This window comes from Melopsittacus undulatus, chromosome Z, assembly GCF_012275295.1.
Source record: "Melopsittacus undulatus isolate bMelUnd1 chromosome Z, bMelUnd1.mat.Z, whole genome shotgun sequence".
NCBI classification, from domain to species: Eukaryota; Metazoa; Chordata; class Aves; order Psittaciformes; family Psittaculidae; genus Melopsittacus; species Melopsittacus undulatus.
Window position 1 is genome coordinate 47,003,703 of NC_047557.1, and position 20,162 is coordinate 47,023,864.

The following is a 20,162-nucleotide window of genomic DNA, read 5'->3' on the forward strand; positions in this document are numbered from 1 at the left end:
AACCACGACACAAACAAAAAAACCCCACACAACCACCCAAAAAAAAACCCAAAAGCTATAAAAAGGGATTTCCTAAAGCTTTGTAAGTTATTATATAAGGAGATCTGACTCATGAATACAGGTAAAAATGTTTCTGCTTCTTAATATCCTTATCTTACTGATCATACATTACAGCTCCCTTATCATACACACCTCTTTGTAACTACCTGCCTCTCTCTGATGTCCAATTGCACAAAGCCGTAACATAACGAGAATGTCATTAGACTGGTTAGGATGATACTTCATATCATGTTAAAAACATGCCCACTCCATTGCAAAACAACCAGGATGGACTGCAGGAAACACACATTCCTGAATTCCCAGTTTCACTTGGGACAAAGAGCTACAACATCCAACTGACAAGTGGATCTGAGGTAATATTCTGGGGCTTCAGTTTTGGATGGAAGCAAGGACACAGCAGCATTGCTGCTCTCAGCACTTCACCTGCCACTCCACAGAGCTGCTCCTGCTCTGCTGCCCACTACACACAACCAGCTTTAACATGAACCATGCTGGCTAAACAGTTAAAACTATGCTATTTTTCCTACATCAGGTATGCACATATGCTGAAGGTGGTGCAGTAAAGCCCTTTTTCAAAATGCCGTGGGGTTTTTTTCCTCTATTAAGAAAAATAAATACTGTATGACAGCTACATGAAGAGTCATCAAGTGGTGTCAACTCTCTTTCTTAAGTACCAAGTTGAAGCCAGTGCCCACATGAAAGTGCTGTTGTTTTTGTGAGGTGCTTTTTCTGCAGCAAGTTTCAGCACTATCACATTTCCACACACAAGACAGACAGGGCATTTTGAGTTATGTAGAACATAGATTCCTTTTTCCCCTGTCAACAAGTTGTGGAAATAAAGCTGCACACAGAAGCTAAACTAAAGCCAGTGGATTTTCCAAATATTTCCATTGAGAACGTGCTACAGGTTAAAAATTAACAACAATGAAACAAACAAAACCCACAAAAATACAAACCCAAAAAGACACAAAAACTGACGATTTCCCTCAGATCTGCTCATCCCCATATTAATGGAAGACATAGAAACATCTTATTTTTGCCTTTCACTTCCATTCTTTGACATCTGACACTCAGACAGCAATGTCAAGTTTTATTTTCAGGTACAGCATCAATAGCACCAAGCAGCAATGCAGTTTTCACTGCACTGACACAAGCAGTTGGACATGCTCAGCTCTCACACCTGGCCTGTCACCAGCTTACTCCTTCTCCTGAGGTATTCCACTTGTATGTGGCAATCCACTCCTCTAGCTCTACTAATGTCACATCATTACAGCAAATTTAGACTTTCTAAGTTCAATACATAGACAGCAACTGGGGTCTGGAAAGAAATAATGCAAACATCTTAATTTTAAGACACACATCAGAAATTCAGCAACATGCCAGGGTGAATGTCTTAAAATTCACTTTCTGGTTCACCAAAATGCAGCTGGAGGACACAAGCTGGATAACTGCTCTTTCCCTGACAATTACAAGGGGTTCATCCTGCTTGCTTGTCCTGCCTACCTGCTACCTCTGGCAACTTCTGTGTCCCCTGGCCTCCATCCATTCCCACCTCCCAGCCCAAACTTGTGCCACTGGGCAACCAGTTAGCGAAGCTGACTGATCAACTTCCCCAAGTTAAAACCTACTTTTGGGACAGGAAGGGTTAGGACATTCTAAATCCACCCACAATGCCTCTTTCAGTAGCAGCTTGCTTGTGTCAGACAAAATGCATATGCAACAACATTGGAGACATTAAGTCTGAGCTTTCCTGGAGGAAAAAAAGCTCATTAAGTGCTACACTCATTCTGAGTCCTCCCAGCCTCTCCCCTCGGCCAGAGTAAGAAAAAGCAAGTAAGAGCTGAGGCATCCTGGCCTACAAAAGAAAACCCCAAAGGACTGATGGCTGTCTGAAACTCAGCCTGTGATGGACAGGATGCAGCTCTCTGTTGCTCCACAGCACCCACCAGAAAAAAAAAACCCGAGCTTTCTGCAGGTCTGCCTGATGGAAGAGATCTTCAAAAGAATAAAGTCAGAAAAGCCTGAGGGCAGGGCTCCTTCCCTGATGGTAAACATTACTCTTTTCTTGCTGCAGCATTATTATGAGAACAATTTGATTTATTCTGCCAGTGGTAAGAAGTTACAGTTCCTTCATCAGCTAAACTCTGGTCACAAGGGTGTTACCTTACATTGCTTCCATGTTCAAAATACTCAGCTGCCTCTGAAGAACTAGCAAAGGGCACTCACTGTGGGACAACTGCATGTACCAGCCAACCCCACACAATTAAGGATATGCCAGGTTTAGGGTCAAAATTCAGAATTCACACCACACTGCAAAGGTCGTTTTAAATACCCAAGATCTCAACAGCAGATTAATCTCCACTGGCAGACTGCAACTCATGTTTATTTGGCAATAACATTTGGCATGTTTATTACCATGGAAATGTAATAAAACACCCTTAAAATTTAAGAAATCATCATTTGATGATACCAAAACACCTAATGCAAATGGTTTCTGTGGCCAGCATTTCAAAAGGTTTGGGGTTTTGCTGTGCTTACAGTTATGCTAGCTCACTAACAAGCTCTTATCTTTTCCCCCATGTTAAAACCTCTACAGGAACCTTGCCATTTTTTATGCTGAAAGGTAACAGAACTGTACTTTTGAAAAAGCTGCTAGTGCATTTCAAAGACAGCACAGGCACAGATTTTACTAATTGCCACTGCTATGATGATGATCATCACTATTGTACTGTCGCTCACTAACCTTTGCTGTTTGTTAAGCTGTGTACAGCCAGGGAATCTGCACAGAGGTATAGGAGGAAATTAGACATACCAGCAACTACAAATCACATTGCACATAACTAAACTTGTTAAACATAGGTGTTTTGTTGCAGAATTTTGTTAGCAACAAAACAGCAAAGACCAGCTCTAGAGTTTGAAAGAACAAATCTGACTTCAGGAGAATGCACTTAGACACAGTGATTTATCATGTGTTGCTATATTCTCGCTATGAGGCTGCAGAGCATCAATCATGGCTGCTCTTGCCTCAATATAACCTTTGTGTTGCTATCAACAAGGCAAAGGTCATTTTGACCTTTATCTAGTAACAGGGTATCTGTGTGTGCCCCTACCACCACCTTCTGTACCTTCAAAAACACAGGTGCAGGTCTTTTAGTAAAACTACTTCAGACTTCACATCAAATTATGTGTGTGCATGTCAGCAATGGGATTAACAGAAGCTTTGCTTGCAGAACATTCTCATGAGCATTACTGGGATTTTAACTCCTGCCAAGCCTAAAATGAGCTTTTTCTTATGCCAAATGAAATGTAGCAAGAGAGAGTAATTATTAAACGTGATGATTAACTTGTAAGAATCTTGTTTGCAGTACCATTAAGGACATTATGAAAGGAAAAATCTATGTGAGACCTGCACTCTACAGAGGTCCTGTCTCAAAGTCTCTTGACAAAACATAATCACTTCAAGCTTCCAGTCCTTGAACATTAAATTTGAGGTGTTTATTTAGTATTGCAGAGAAGCAGAAGTGTAACATTATATGAAAACATTAGCAACAAGATTTATTGTGCTTCCTTCAAGGTCTAGGGCTCAAAAGTGAAACACGAAGCCTTCCTCAGTGAAGCTGACCTCCAAACGCAGCAGCAGCTGCCACCCACATCTTATCTTAAACCAGAGATCCCCACTCCAGACCATTTACAGCTTTCATATTTCAAACGTCACAGTGGAAAAACTGGGTTAAGCTCAGCCATACACAAAAATTAACCCCAGCCTAGGCAGGTATGTCAGAGAATTCGACAGCAATTAGTGTTACTTATGAACCAGATTCTGTAGAAGTGCTTGAACTGTTAGCTACTATCCTTAGAGTGTTCCCTTATCACCCTCTGAGGTCAGCAGCTACAGGTATCACATCACTAAAAGATACACAAAGGAGAACATCCTTGAGACAGCTACATCCTCTTTCCTGCTGCATGACTCAGAACAGGCAGACACGACTCAAGATACCATCACTTTCTGTACTCCAAGTGTAATTCTGTACTGCGAAATACCCTTCTCTTCCAAAGGGCACTTAATAGAGTGAGAACAGACCAAAGTTGCCAGGCTGGCTGTAAAATAAAGAGGACAGTTCTATTAACAATAATAATAAGAAGAATTCCATATTAATCTGAATCAATTACATATTCAAGTTCAAAGTTATCTTTGGATATATTACTTTCCTAAATTTAAAATTCAATTATTATGAAGCTCATTTGCTGGTTTGTTGGTGGGGTTTTTTTTGTTTGTTTGGTTTGGTTTGTTTGGGTTTTTTTTGTTGTTGTTTTGGGGTTTTGGTGGGTTTTGTTTTTTTAATAAGGGCAGATTTAATATAGTAAATAGAACAATGACTCTCACTAAACGTTAGTTTCCTTCTCAGTCTCCCTTGATGCTTCCCTTCATTTTCTCTAACTGGAGTATTAGTTTTAAACTAATATAAAAAGCATATAACAGCAAAGCAAAACAATGCCTCAGAATTGAAATGAAAGCTTAGCTAGCAATGTTATTCATGAACAAAGGAACTTCTAACAGTCTTCTTTCCAGCAAAGTATTAATAGGCACATTTAAGTCTAGAAAAAAAATCTCTAGAAATTGAAAACCACTCATCTTTAAGTTTCCTACAGGATGTGCAGGCTTGCACAGAGAATTTAAATCCAGTAGCAATCAGCTTGCTTTTTATAAGTAGCTTTTGCAGATCTCTTAGAAGTCATCCCTGCTACCCAGGAGTACACAGACTACAAACTGAGTATCAGTTCTTTGGATTAACAACCATTTATTGGCTGCTTTGCTACTGCTCTTCTACAGTTGGAGACTGAATGACAGTTTCCACTATTTTTGTTGCTAAGACACCCATTTCCTGTCAGACTGTTTGCTGATGGTCCTCAAGGCAGATTTCAAATAGCAAGCTTCACTTAAGCTTCCTTGCTCTTAAAGGCTGCAAATGTCTTTCTGCTTAGCAGAAATGCAGTAGTGTTTTTGCCAACACCAGATTTTCTGTTCCATGACACACAAGAAGCTGCACTATGGTTTGCGTGCGATGGTCTGAGAAGTCCACAGGCAAGGGCTACCCAATACGTACCTCAAGGCACAACAGAAGCTGATCCTTACTGATCCCAGAACTTCTATGACACCCTCTGAGAAAGCCCAATAGCTATTCTGCAAAAAAGAGAAGTACCTATGCTCAAACAGCTTCTTTATCTTTCTAACATGGTGGCTATCATGCATTTTACCATTGTCTCTTTTAAAAATATCTGAACAGGCTTAAGTATTTTTAATTCTAGCATGCTTTGAAAGACTGGTGGCGCATCCAATGTTTAAGTGACATCCAACGGTTATGCAATTTCACTACAATTGACCCCTCCCCTCAAGACTTCTAGCAAAATACTGTCACACTGCAGGTCATCCTAGATGATACAAACTGACATCACTGTTCAGCAGGGAAAAAAGGCTTTGCTTGCTTATCTTTCTGTTAGCATGAAATGAGGTATTCGCACATTAACATTTGAAAGTACTGCTCAAAATTAACCTTCTGCAAGGCAATGACAAACTAGTGGAAAGGTAAAAAAAAATAGGTTTATTTATATCACTGCTGTAGTGTCACAGTGTGAGACGCTTACACCTTGCTGATGTTCTCCTAGGTTCATTACACGATTGCTGATATAGAGGGAACTAAAGATCTCATATCTCCTGCTGCTTCTCAGGGTATGAAAACAGGTTGCTTCATCCCCCCTACTATAGGGGGTTTTCCTGTAGGAGTCCTTCCTGCCTGACACAAGGGATGAAAGCATGTCCTAAGGACCATCTGGTCAGATCCCGGACAAGATGAACTACTGATTTATAATCTCTCAGCCTGCTCCCTGGGTGATGGGTCTTTCCATCCATGCCCAGAACTTCTCAATGGCATTTATGTCCTGTACAATGCTTTGGCCTTTTCCAGTTATCTCTGACATATGTTAGATTTAGCCTTCCCTGACACATGCCAATGTTACATGCCTGAGAGAGACTGCAAAAGCCTGTGCTGCATTGCTTCACCTCCAAAGGACATAAGGGCAAAAATCAGGAGGTGACCATGCCTGGGAAACAGCCACTCAGCAAAGCCCTACCAGCTCCTGTTGTGTTCCACAGCTCAGAGTGAAAGCCAGGCTCAGGAAGCCAACAGAAGTGTGAATGACAGACTCAGGGAAAGACTCTTCTTATTACAGGACAGGAACAACAATTCAAACACAGTGAGTTTTACTTCCCAGAAAGACTTGAAAAATCTTCATCAACTCCAACAGACAGGTGAGAAGACTGCCTACTGAGATCCACATTACTTTTAATAAGGATTCTCCTGTCACTACTGAAAACTAGAATTTGCACTGTACAGTAAAAGTCTGCACCACATACAGTTTCCATTTTCATCTTAAACATTCATTTTAATGCTCTCAGCTTAAAAATCTTAATGCTTATGACACTCAAAATTGTTTTCTCCTACTAAGCCATTTATTAATTAGGAGGGGGGAAACACAAGTTTAATTAACATTATTTTTTTGCCTAACAGGCTGAAAAGTGGACAGCACAGCCCTCTGAGGATCTCTACTGCTTGCCACCCTCCTCCTCACCTTCTGGAGCCATCTCATCATTCAGCAGCACAGTCCTCTTCCAACTGCACTCAACAATCCCAAATCTGCTTTCAGTATTTGCAGACAAAGTTAGAAATCACCACTGGCAGAGACATTACAGTCTCATTCTTACTAGCCTATAAGTACAGGCAGGTTTGAAAACATGCCTCTTCTCTCAGTATCATTTTCTCTGGTCTTTAACAGCTTGCACAGAGACTAATACCACACTGCATACAAAAACATCACAGTAGCAGCAGCAGCAATGATCAGATTCTGCTGTCACCTTACAAGAATGGGTATCATCTACTTCTTCTCATCAGTATAACACACATAAGAGCAGCTAACGCAGATGGATATCGATTTCCCAAAAGGCTGTGGCTAAAATGGCATCTTCTTAATTCCCCTGTACCCTAAATGAGACCATCTCCACACACTTCTGACAGTGCCTCCTTCCACTGCCTCCCACACTGGCTAGAAAAGCCAAGGGCCAGGTGGGCAATTCTGTCCCATTGCTATTGCTGGGTCCCATTTCATCATTTTGACTCCTGGATGGGTGACAGATTTTAAAACCAACAAGCAACAAGATGCAGTGTCTCTCAGACAGCAAAGCACATGGTCTATTCTAGGACACTTGCTGATCAACAGGAAACACACAGAATGTCAAGAAATAAACACACAATCACTTGGATCACCTCACTGCCTGAACAAGACAAAGGCACTACAATACCTAGAGCTGGATGATGGTTCTCAGGTGAAAAGCTAATAAATATCCCCTCGACCTTTGCTGCTTGCCCTTGATAGCTGTGAAATTGAGACAAATGAGATTACAAAATCTTAAAGTCATCTATTTAAGAAGATAAAGCAAACACTTCGACATGTAACTGAAGCAAGCTGGAAGACAAGACCAAAACAGAAATCCTGCTTCTTCAACAAAGGGGTCTTCAGAGCTGCAGGGTTATTTCTGAATTTAACTGAAAAACAGCAAATAAAAATGCTTAGCGAACATATGTTATTGACAAATCCCGTATCAATAATGTCAACTGTTTGTAGTTCAAAAGATTAAACTCTACTGGATTAGTAAGAGTGACAAGTCACTTATCGAAAAACCTGGCTATGACAATTCTAGCCAGGAGACTGCAGAAGGCTGATCACCAGCAGAGGGAGGATAAGGCCAGAAAGTCAAGTATTAGTCAACTTTTGCAGTTGACTATAGTCAGGCCAGGGTTTAGACAGAATCCATGACAGGGAGCACAGTTCAGTCTCTCAGTCTACACAGAGATGCTGCCTGTCAACCAGGACTTGAGGAAACTAGTGTAAAACTGCCTCATTTTTTTTACCTGGAGAGTAAACAGCGCCTTGCTGATTGGCAGGACTTGCATTGAGCACTAAAAAGGACACTGCAATAAGATAACAGAATAAGCATGGATTGTTGGGCAAGTAATGCACCACAGTGATGGCCACAGGGTACGGTGGGAATAGAAAGTAAAAATAAAAAAAAATATCAGTAAGCTTTTTCAGTGGAAAGCTATTTCAGGAGAACAAGACAAAGACTGCATTTTTTACCAGAAGACCCTACAGTCCTATCACCATTAGTATCTCACAGAAGTGAAGAAGCAGCAGCACATGGGGCTGGGGAAGGGAGGAAGAGGATGAGGAACAGGCAACTGCAGTTACTAAATTAAGCACAACCTCTAGCCATGACTTAAGGCTGCAGCCTCAGAGGACTGGCCTTCCTCCTGCCTCACTCTTTAGCCACTTCCTGCAGTAGCTTGTACCACTATGAAGCTCCCACCAAGCCCAAGTGCTAACAACAGACTCGGAGCTGCAGGACTGAATATGAGAATGCCAGTCTGTTCTCCTTTTCTGTACATTAGGAAAGCTCTAGAAACCAGGCAGACTGTAACTTCAACCAAGGACCATTTATACTCTAGTCTTAGCAGACATTTTATCTTTTTAACATACCAATCACTATGACTGCTCCAGTTTCAAGGAAGCTGGTAATGTATTCCACCAGCACAATAAAACACTATCACCACCACCAACGGATGTTTCAGATGTGGTAAATTATTTGGTCCAAACCAAGGCTGACTGAACATGAGAGGCACCTGACCTGTGATACATTTACAGTCAGTTTTTCCTTTACATTTTTACGGTTCGGTGGCTAGCAAAAGCTAGTGTAGAAGCAGAGCATTTCCACTGGTCTAAAAATAAAAAAACTAGAGTTTCAGAGTGGCAACCATTTCCACCTTCATAGGAAAAACCTGAATGAATTTAGTTAATCATAACCACACCAAGCCATTCATTCTGTGGTAGAATGTTCCAGGCTTTGCAACTAGCATTTCACTATGTGAATGGGTAGAAACATTTGCTCACATAAACTGGTTAAATGTGATTCAGCCCAGATGTCCAAGTGGCTTAGCAGTCTTTGTTGTGAGATGTTTGCAAAACATCAACAAAGAATGACAGACAAATACATGACTGAATTCTGGTCCAGAGGACATGCAAAGCCTGGAGCATGCATTGCTAAAACTCACTGATGTACCTCAACTGTAGCTACACAACATTCAGTTTTTTGTTCAAAGGAAAGGTGAAAATGGGATACCATCCGGGCATCTCCTCACCCCTATGCAACACTGCCGCACCTGCGAGCAACAAGGAGATAGGAGACAAGAAACGAGATTAAAAATGCTTCCAATCCTAAGCATCTTGGAAAATATCTGATATACAATGGGGTGGGAGAAAGCATTCCATTTACAGCCTTGATACAGACCAGGTCTGATGAAGGTGTACCAGGGTAAGATTGGCAGACAGTGGCAGGTATGAGATAACTAGGCCCAGAATTATATTTTAGAGTGGATCTGCTCACATAATTCTATCAAACCAATAGTATCAACCAGCTCCTCTTAGTACTACACAGTTCTGGAGAACTCCCACAAAATACGTTATTTTAGAAGCAGAGACATACAAAACAGAAGAACTTGGGGTGAGAATGACACAGGGAAAGCCTTGGAACAAGGCCAGTAACATGTCAGTAATTCATTCTTCTAAATGTAATTTATCCTTCTAAACACAAGGTCATTTTCTTCTCTCATTGTGGAATGTATTGATTTTAATTAAGCACAAATTTTCCTGCAGCTACAGTTGTTAATATGATGTCTGGTTCAGGCAGTTTCTGCAACATAAGTGTACATTACAAATTCACCCTTAAAAAGTAACTTAGGAAAAAAATATGGACTTGCTTTATTATACAAACATATACAAACATGCACACAAAAATTTCTGCACAACTATTATACAGAAGTATTTGATGCAATATGGTAAAACAAACTGACATACAACCAGTTTCATAAATAAAGGCATTCCCCTGCTAGGCCATCTCAAACAGCAAATGCCTCTCAATATTACAGTCCCAGATTAGTTGCTGGAGGCATTTTAACAGATAACAGAGTGGCAACCAACCGAGCAGCTTGGTTGAAGCCCAAGTACTCCCCAGAACATACCATATACCAACAGGCAAGCCTCAACACATGAAATCTTATTTCTGCTTTTAGCAGGCTATTCAGCCTCAGAAAAAGGTATTACAGAGCATTTGCTTTGACTCGAACCTCCAAAGTGTGGATTTTAACTTCAAGGGTGGGAAGGTAGGGAGGAAAAACAAGAGCATAAAATACCCAATTACAGTTTAGGTTCAAGCAAAGCAAACATTTGCTCACACTGTCCATGCTTAACTTTTGTCTACACTAGCACATTCAGACCCTAAGAACCATTTCTGAAACACTTCTACCATAAGTCTTTGTATTTTATAGGAAAACTACCTTTTGTATTCCACTCTCGTTCACAAGTCATTTTTAATTTCATGCAGTTATAAATGTAGTTTTCCTCAATGTTCTCCAGAAAAAAAGGTGAAAAAGCAAAGCAACAAGCAGAGCTTCCCCTGTCCAAGATTTAAAACACACACAGGAAGCATAATGACAAAATATTCAGACTTGCAGGCACCACTCTCATGCACCTATTTTTTGAATGTTTATGGTCCCACTGCTTTCCACGAATTTGTTGTACAAGTATTCTTGCTACCTGCCACACACTTCGGATGGCACGTAAAAGCAGTTGCTCCAGCCAATTTTCTTCGAAAAGGAGCAACTGCTCTCTTTCCACCTAAAGAGAATTTAATGAAGCCATCTGCTCACAGTTGAGACCATTCTAAAAACATCCTGCATTCTTTATTTTCTCTTTTACAGTTCAAAGCCTGGCTAGCATCTCAAGGCTACAACCTTTGCAAAAAACTAAGCAAGAAGCATTACTGAAAACATTTTCCTTATACGTGCATAAAAATACATCAGTATCTGCACATATCATCACTAACAACATTTACAACAACATTTGCATTTTAAAGAAAGGCAGTACAATAGTAAATTGCAATGCATATATAAAACTGAATCTTGCAACACTTGTTTTTAAGTATTTGAATATATTATTGTGTAAAGTAAACAAATGTCAACTCAATAAAGCTGTTTCACAATTTTAAATTACCTCAGTGCTACACCCTCATATAAGCATAAACAAAAAATTGTACCCTTGTGTTCACTTATTCTCCAAAAACTCTATCCAGCCATCTGTAAATGCCAACCAGGAGATAGACATTTTAAACAACTGCTGTACAGACTATAGCAAAAGCCTATTGCAGAACTTTACCACACACCTGAAGCATCTGGTTTCAGCTTCAGGATATTGTTTATCTTTCAGGATGTATGGGGTAAGAGTACTAGAGGAGGCACAATCAGGCAAGAACAAACCCTGAGCACAGATAGGTTTCCGACATGAAGTTACTGCTTTTATACAGAGGAAAGATATGTAACACTTCCATACTCGGAAGTACATTTCTCCAGTTTCCCATCTGTTAGCACCCCTCTGGCAGAAGGCTTAAAACATGAATTTTCAGGGAGATCTGCTGCAGCACAGGATTAACTTCTGCTGCACCTGGCAGTATAAACAAGCACAAGGGTGCTTTTCCAAATGAAAAATACACCCTTTAAGGCACAACTCAGGTTCAAAAAGGTGAAAAACTGTTTTGCTGTGTTTCCAAGAAGATTCTGAAACTCATAGTGCTGCAAGTCATCTATGAACAGAAAATGTATGCATCACAGTACCTAGCACAATGGAATCTTTAATTTTGCCTAGCACTTCTCAGATCACTTCCCAACACAATTCATCATTGTGCTCAGTCACAAACAAATCATCATCACCAAGAAACCCACCAAAAACTATGATCAGCATAATAAAAAATATAGAACTTTATTTATATGAGGAGCAGATCCTACAGACAGCAACAGAGAGTATGAGCCTGAATATACAACACGCATGTTATGAGTTTCATTGTTTCCCATGAAAAGACTTTCTGGGTTGCAGGATACATGAAAGTGAGAAGAATCCCTCTTCCAAATTTTTTTTAAATGGCAGTTTTCAGAAGACACCGTTTCTCAGCTGGTGTCACATCTAACATACTAAGACTGCATATTCAACATTTCAGTAATCATCTAGTGCCCAGAAGAGTTACAACAATAGCACAGGCAAAGAGATCAGAGTAAAACTGCTATTAACAACATTCGGCAAAATTCCACACCAGAACCTGAGTGTGAACTGCTCTGCTCTTGTAGCACCCAGTGATAAAATTCCAGTTCTGTGCTCACACTTCAGGACATTCTGTCAAACCGCTGCTTCTTCACAAAAACAAGCTTCTTGTAACACGAAGAAACTCCAGAATTATCTCATTTGACAGGCTTTTTTCCCCAGATTTCTCAGTAACAAAAACCAGCCCTTGACTTGTGTTCATTAAAAAGGTGCACCTACCAAATGTTGCTGTATGTATGTGGAAAGGCCACAAAAGCAAGCCTGACAGTCTTGTTTTTGGATTTCACAGAATGGATAAGCAGAAGTAGAAAAGGTACTTCAGTGAATAAGATGTTATCTTGTTTTCCAATGCAGGGATTCTACAAAAGCAACTATTCTACTACTATTACAGGCAGTGTTAACTCATCTGCAATAGTATGCAGATCCCCAAACTAAGCCAAAGCTTCAGAAGGGACTTTATAAGCCCAAAACACGATATCTATGAGAAGCCAGCTCTCCCACAGCAAACTGTGCCACTTCCTCATTCTGCATGTGTTAAATGACTGAAACATGAGGTTCATGAAAATACAAGCGGTAAGCATCAACAGGGTGTTGTGAGTGTTGACACACAGCATCTCCTGTTCCAAGAAGCAAAATCACCCCCCCTAATTCATAGGGAAATGGTTTAAGTAGGATGCTTGCTATACTAACTTAAAACACACAAACATATGCCCCTCCTCCCCTGCGCTGGCCTGAGAAATTGTGCCCTGATGCAAAAGTTTTGCCAACTGACCCACTTCAGCCTCACCCTTTGTGTAGAGGCACATCAGGCAGACTGATGGTAGGATGGGTCTTTGCTGCAAATCAGCTGGACATCAGCACTATGAATGCACCGAACACACAGTTCCATTAAACAGTCCCTAAACACTCCTGGTTTCAAGCCAGAAAATAGGAAGCCAAAAACACTTATCAATGCACAGAAGGGAAGCAAAAGATCTTCCCATCAAAGGTGGCGAGGGAATCTGTGCTTGGTAGTTAATGGTTACTTCGCAAATTACTGCTCAAATAGCACCTTCATCCAACTCCTTTTCCTCTTCTCACATGTAAGGGGAATCTCGGAGCACTGTCCCCTCCTGCAGACTGTACCAGCCTAGACTTCCAAGAAGAGAAAGCCAGCTTTCTCTACCAACATCATAAAAAGAGAACCAGTGCCCCCCAGCACACCTCCTTTTTAACAAGGAATCCTAGCTAAAAAGATTGAGGCAGGAACCCATACTGCTACTTGGTTTTGCAGTTCTCAGATCTGACATGTTCTGGAGAACATCCTTCTGGGATATATAAAAACAAATCGAGCAAAAACATTTTCCAGGCTAGAATCACACCTCCATACCCAATTTTTTTTTATCCCCCTTGTTGTCTCATAAGTGTTATTTATCAAGGATTAAAGAGGTTGCAAACTACCAACTGCCTGAAGTTTGCTTAGTTGGAAAAGACCCAGAGCTCACTTGTTTGAACTGTGCCAGGCAGGAGAGGTAAGAGAATTTGAACAAATACTAGAAGAGCAATAATGGAGATGCAGAAACTTATCAGCAGCAAACAAAGTCTCAACTCCACAATCAGAGAAAGAATGCCACCACCCAAGGGACCAGAAGAACACCACCAGATGCAACCTTGGGGAAAAAAAAAATCACAGACTTTAAACAGCCACCAAGCTGATAGCACCTTGAATAACACTTTAACAGCATAAAATATGCAACTTATATTCTAGTACAAGAGATGCAGAAAGCCATATGTACAGAGGCTTTTCTTCCCCTGGTTCTTAGAAATAAATGAAAACACTAAATTTAAAGTTTATGTTGGTTCAAGAAACTCATCCAGCTGAAAAACTAACCCCCTTGCTTTCATGGGGAGAAATGGAGGTTACAAAATGTCACTTCTCAGCCAGATCAGTTTCTGAATGTAGCTCACTGTACAGCCAGACAGGTTTTAATAATACTAGTGCAGGGAAAAAAGTGAGAACTCATTTAACTCCATCCTTTTCACTGTGCAGAACTTCAGTTTTGGAAAGTATTAAGGCTTTGACTGAAATTCTGCCAAGCAGAGAAAATAGACTGGAAGCTACCAGACCAGTTGCTGCCATGGGACAAAGCACCTTTAATATGTCCCTCATAAGCTGGAGTTTCCCCTGATCCACCTGCCTCCTTAATCTATACTTGAATGAGAATATCTTTTGTGTCTCTTACACATAATTTTCCTTCTGACACTTGCACCAGAGACTTGACATGAACTCTTTGGCTCACAGCATACACAGCGTTAATCAGCTCCTAGGGCACTATTGCGAACCAAGTGAGAAAGTGCTGCCAAACACCAACCTACTTTATTTGAACTCTGTGTAAACTTGTGTTTGATCTCCAGTGAAGGTGAGAAGCTTATAGAAAGGCTCTACCATGCAGCTCTGAAAGCCCTGTGTTGATGCCAGAGGACTGAATAAGGTGCAAATACAGGAGCTGTGCTTCTAGAACACACAGGTAGGAACACATTACAAAAATACCAACCTGAGCATCAGTGAAACACACCACACAGATAAAGGCTTCTGATCTACAACAGTATCGACAATACATCAAAGCCTCTAACAGAGATGTACTAAAAAAGAGATTTGGAGTTAAGAACAGCAGGATCATGCAGATCATGGTGCCTTTGCTTCCTTGCCATCCCAGTCTGAACTGGGGCTCCCTCTGCCTTCAAAGTCTGTCTTCCCTGGGAGCACAACAGGGGATACCCACCCTCTGCTGCTCCATTCCCAGTCTTGACTTGGGCTGCTCACAAAGGATTACAAAATCACTGAATGGCAGCTATCCCACAGCCCTCTTGAGCTCCCACGCCTGCAGCAGGGACATAATGCTTCGAAACAGGCAGCAGTAGGATCCGAAAAGGACCACTGAGAAAGAGGGGCAAGTCACCTACACTGAAGCATGTTTGCTTACTTTTATTTGTCTTCCAACTTCACCGACTTCAGAATGGCAAAACCCATTTGGTACTGAGATAGAGGAGATAATCCCTGAACCACAATTTTAGCAAGTACAATTTCTACCGCAAGTTGGTTTCATAGAATCATAGAATAGTTAGGAGTCGGAAAGGACCTTAAGATCATCTAGTCCCAACCATCCTGCCATGGGCCAGGACACCTCACACTAAATCATATCACCCTAGGCTTCACTACCTGGATATCACAAAAAAAAGTATAAATAAGCATTGTTTGCATGTTTAAATTTACTTGCCACATTCTGAAGACAGAGAATATACCATAACGGATCATTTACAAAACCAAGGCAATCGGTACAGCAAACATACAAACTACCTGCATTACAGTCATACAAGTCTTACAGCCCCACAGCTTGATGCAACTTCAGGCAGCAAGCAAGGAGTGCAACAACAGAAACTGATCCAAAAGACCAATTCTCTGAAGAAAAAAATTGAAATAAAGTAATTTGAAGTAAACTAATCTTTAATCAAACATTTCCATCTCCATCTATCAAAGTTAGGTTCATTCTCATCAGAAGATCCTAAATACAAACCTGCTAGGGTAAGAGGTAGTGAAAATAATAATTAATGGCTACCCTGTGCAGATCAATGAACAGTGACAGACTGACCAAGATGCATGGTATAACTATGATAGCTGCAGAGACAGAAAACACTGTTTTCTACCAAAGCTATAGCCAGGAAAACGCAGAGCCAAAGAAAAAAGTTAACATACAACCAAGACCTTCACACAGGAACATTTCACTGACCTTTGCTTTGCAAGCTATTCACCCCTGAGTAACGGGTGAAACGGGTAAAACTTTGTTTTAAAAGGTTTGGCTATCTCACTATAAATGTACACGATCGAGGGTCACAAAGCACTACAGTTACTAAATGGATTTATGTAGGTATGACCATCTTGAGAAGCAGGACTGGGAGATCAGTGATTGAAACCCCTGCTTAAGGGTGGACAATACCCATTTACTTCCCTGTCAGAAGAGCTGGCTGCTAAGTTCAAAAGTGGAGCTTTGGAGCAGATAAATTGTAATTCACAGCTACTGGCACAAATCAAACTTTTCTGACTATTAGTGGATTTCTGATGTTGCAATTCATAAAGCAGCCTGAAAAGTTTTCAAGGCAGAGTCCTAAAATATTCCTGAAGGTTAGTGTATCACTGAGCAATGGGTCTGCTAGCACAGCTCAAACTGAACAAATTGTATTAACAAACTGTCCATTAATTAAAGCTGACGCTTCTCTGCCCATCAGGCAACAGTGCATTCAGAAGCCATCACAGAGCCTTCACATAAGGAAACCATTGTTAGTCTTTCCTTTACATATTCAACTGCAGAACAAAAGGTGACGTTTGTACAGTCAACAAGGACTTGTACAGTCAACAAGGACTTAAACTTCTGCAGGTAGCATTGCTTCTCAACAACAAAAACCAGCAAAAAAGATCTTGTACTTAAAGATGTGGAAAAACTCTTTAAAAAAACCAACAAAAGAAAAGCAAAAAGAAACAAACAAAAGGAAAACCAAAACCAAACAAATACAAAAAAAAACACTCTTACAGAACTAAATGCTTTCTACAATTGTTCACTGAATGGCGCCCTTTCATAAGTGCCATCAGTTTTATAAGTTCAACGTCATACTACTTACCCACTGCCATTAGCTAGAAAAGAGCACAAAATGCCACCCAAGGAAAGACAGTTTACTCTCTCCCCTCCTTCCGTGTTGTCATATTTACTGTTCTTTCGCAAGTTTTCGAACATATGAATAGAATATGACATTGAAACTTCTAAATGAGACAAATGTCTCAAATAATGAGGTACTCGCTTGTTCCAAAACATTTGTGATATGACAGTTTTTCTTCAGTTAAAGAAACAGACATAACAAGAAGCTGCAAAGCACTTACCAGAAGGAGACGGTAAGAAGATTCCCTGCATAAAGGAACGTAAAGGGGATTTTCAATGTGTGGTGGTGGTCCATGTATTTATGCAAGACATTTTAAATACAAAAACTAGTTCTTACTCATAGCAAAACGATGTTTCTAAACTGTGGTGTTTTACCAACCACACTAACTGCAAACAGCAACCACAGCTAACAAAGTGAGGACCAACTCAAAAGAGCAAAATAAATACTTTCATCCTAATTTTCCCAGAGAAGAGTAAAACAGCTGAAAGAATGTTCAAAGCTTCAGAAACAAGCAAAGACAGAAACCCCTGAACAAGAATAAATAAAAGGCTAAGACAAGTAAAGGGCCTCTAATGGTAGTGATTTATTCTATCACAGCCTGTTAGTGTCAGGTTATGTAATGAGCCCACATGATTTAGGAATTCATGTAGGGAGAAAATGTTTTTCAATTAGCAGTATAGATTTGGGTTGGCTGATGTTAAGTGCCTGTATGTGATAATCTCACAAAAATGAAAGCTGAGGACTCAAGTCTTAAAAGTTTGACTTTTAAGCCATTCTTAAAGTTTCTGAAAGCATGCCTTAATGCTATCTCCAAAATAAACCTCAAGAAATTGGAAGAGTACATGTAAGCACTAATTCTCCCTCAAGTACCAGCAGTTCTCTTACTTTCAAATGTCTATTATTCTACACTAGCGTACAGATGAAACAATGTAGGAAGCTGAAACACAAAGGAAAGTAACACAACAGCCACAAAATTAAGACGGGAAACCTGTAAGCAGTGAAACAAAACCACGAAGAACAATTAATATATGTTAAGCATTTACAGGAGAGGAAATACAGACAGACAAAACATGCCACTACAAAGCCAAAAGCTTTGGGTTTGCCCTCTTGAGTAAGACAGGCTACTAAAGAGTCAGCTGAACTGAAAACTTCCTCTTAGAAAAGGAGACAGTCCCCAACATACAACCTCCTGCAAAGGCAGAATCCATCATCAATTTTCTGTTATGTAACTGTGCTTTATTACTGGTCTGAAAGTTTCTGTCTTCAAGCTTCCGAGTACCAGGTTCTATATATGTCACCCTGATGAGAAAACTGAAGCTTCTTCCTCCCCACCATTTGTTTTTCTCAGTGCAGGACCATCACATTTTCTTTGGTAAGTTACACCATGTCCTGGTTTGAGCAGTAGCAGTCATTTTTCTCTTTCTTGGTAGCTGGTGCAGTGCTGTGTTTTGACTTTTGGGCTGGGAACCAGCCAGTTACCTCCAGTTCCAGTTCCCTCCCCGAGCATGATGTGCTGTGGTATGGAATACCTCTTTGGCTAGCCTGGGCCAGGTGTCCTGTCTCTCCTTCCTCCCGGTCTCCCTCCTTCCCTGGCAGAGCATGAGCTCAGAAAAGGCCTTGGACAAACCAAACATTTGAGCAGTAACTCAAAACATACGTGCTATCAGGAACCGTTCTCAGTCCGAAAGTCAAAACACAGCACTGCACCAGCTACCAAGGAGAAAAATGACTGCTACTGCTCAAACCAGGACACACCGGTAGTGCTTCCTGAATCTGTCCCACTATAAGCATATTTTCTAGCACTTATCAACTCTCCAGGTCTTGGGTATATGCTGTACTTCTCCACAGGCAGACAAGATGATGGAAGGAGACTAAACAATTTGTTTTGTGAGCTTAGCTAAACTGGTATGTATTATGAACACCAGTGATTAAAAAGATGCAATCTGTTCTTGATAGCTAAGATGCTACCAAAGAAAAAACAAATCCCAAACTGTTGAATGCATTCTCAGCAGTGACTTTTAAATCTGTTTTTTGAGACATTCAGACAGCAGCTGTTCAAAACCTCTTCTCAAAGCAACCTGGTACAGAGCCAGGAGCTGTGACTCAGACCAGCAGCCACTGGGGGCAGTCAGCACTGGGCTCCTCTGGTGTCAAGTCAATTTAGGTAGCTCTACAGTTACTGAAAGAAAAAGTCTCCAGAAAGCATTTACTCTCCAGAACACGTAAGACACAGGTACTCCTGGTTTACAATATAAGGGGCACTGGTACGGCCATCTCTGGGGTTTGTTTTGGTTTGTGTTTTGTTTGTTGGACGGTTGTTCTCTAAAATCAGCTATTGTTTTAGTACACCCAGTCTTTAAGGGATGCAGGTTCAGCCAGATCAGCACAGAAACAACACTCCTAGGGTGAGGAAGCAAAAAGCAAACTTTAGAGCACTTCTGCATTCTTTTTTTAACTCTAGGTAAACACTTTATGTGTGTAAAAGCAGATGAGTCAAGAGGTGGAAAATTTTCTGCCTAAGTAAGGCCCCAGGATAAGCTACTGAGATAGTTACAAGAGATTTTTCTCATGTTTCTCTCAGCAACTTTGACCATGCTATGCACATATTTCTCTAGAAACTCCTTCATATCTTCTTTATTTCCATTAGATGAAACATACATAAAAGTTTCCAAAAGGAAGGGAAACAAATGGGATTATGAACAACAAAATTAAACCTTCTGACTCATTTCTTTATTCCCTTTTCATCCATTATGAGTCAGCAAGCCTCTCACCTTCATCACGTAGCAGAAATCACTCAGATCAATTACCATCTGCACTTATCTCCCTCAGGCAGCAACAATTCCAACACACTCCTTTCAACTGATCTTCAAAACGTACCATGGACAAGAGTAAATGACAAACTCAGGGTAGGTATGATCAGGCAGGAAGGGAAGGGGAGGGAGGGCTGTGGTTCCCCCCAGGCTATGCAGCTCAACACCACAGTGCTCCCTGATAAAGCATCACTTACCCCTGCACCCCAGCCAGCCCAGACACTGCTGCATCAATCTGCAGCTGCCATCCCAGACATAAGCACCTTTCTCACCACAGAGAGCAAGACAGAGTTGACACAACAAGGGAAGAGAACAGGCATTGTGCTTTCCACCAGCCGGCTTTCTGCT

General features: G+C 40.8%; 1 protein-coding gene across 6 annotated transcripts in view; it reads right to left on the reverse strand.

Moving 5' to 3' along the window:
* The window catches only part of SEMA4D (semaphorin 4D), a 79,302-nt gene that overhangs the window by 31,915 nt on the left and 27,225 nt on the right, over nucleotides 1-20,162 (reverse strand). The window contains exon 1 of one of the 6 annotated variants that reach the window (XM_031054125.2): nucleotides 17,225-17,241. The exons of the other annotated variants lie outside the window; for them this stretch is intronic. The gene's annotated coding sequence lies outside the window, so the exon portion shown is untranslated. Of the gene's footprint in view, nucleotides 1-17,224; nucleotides 17,242-20,162 lie in introns of those variants that run through there. 6 annotated transcript variants of the gene reach the window in all.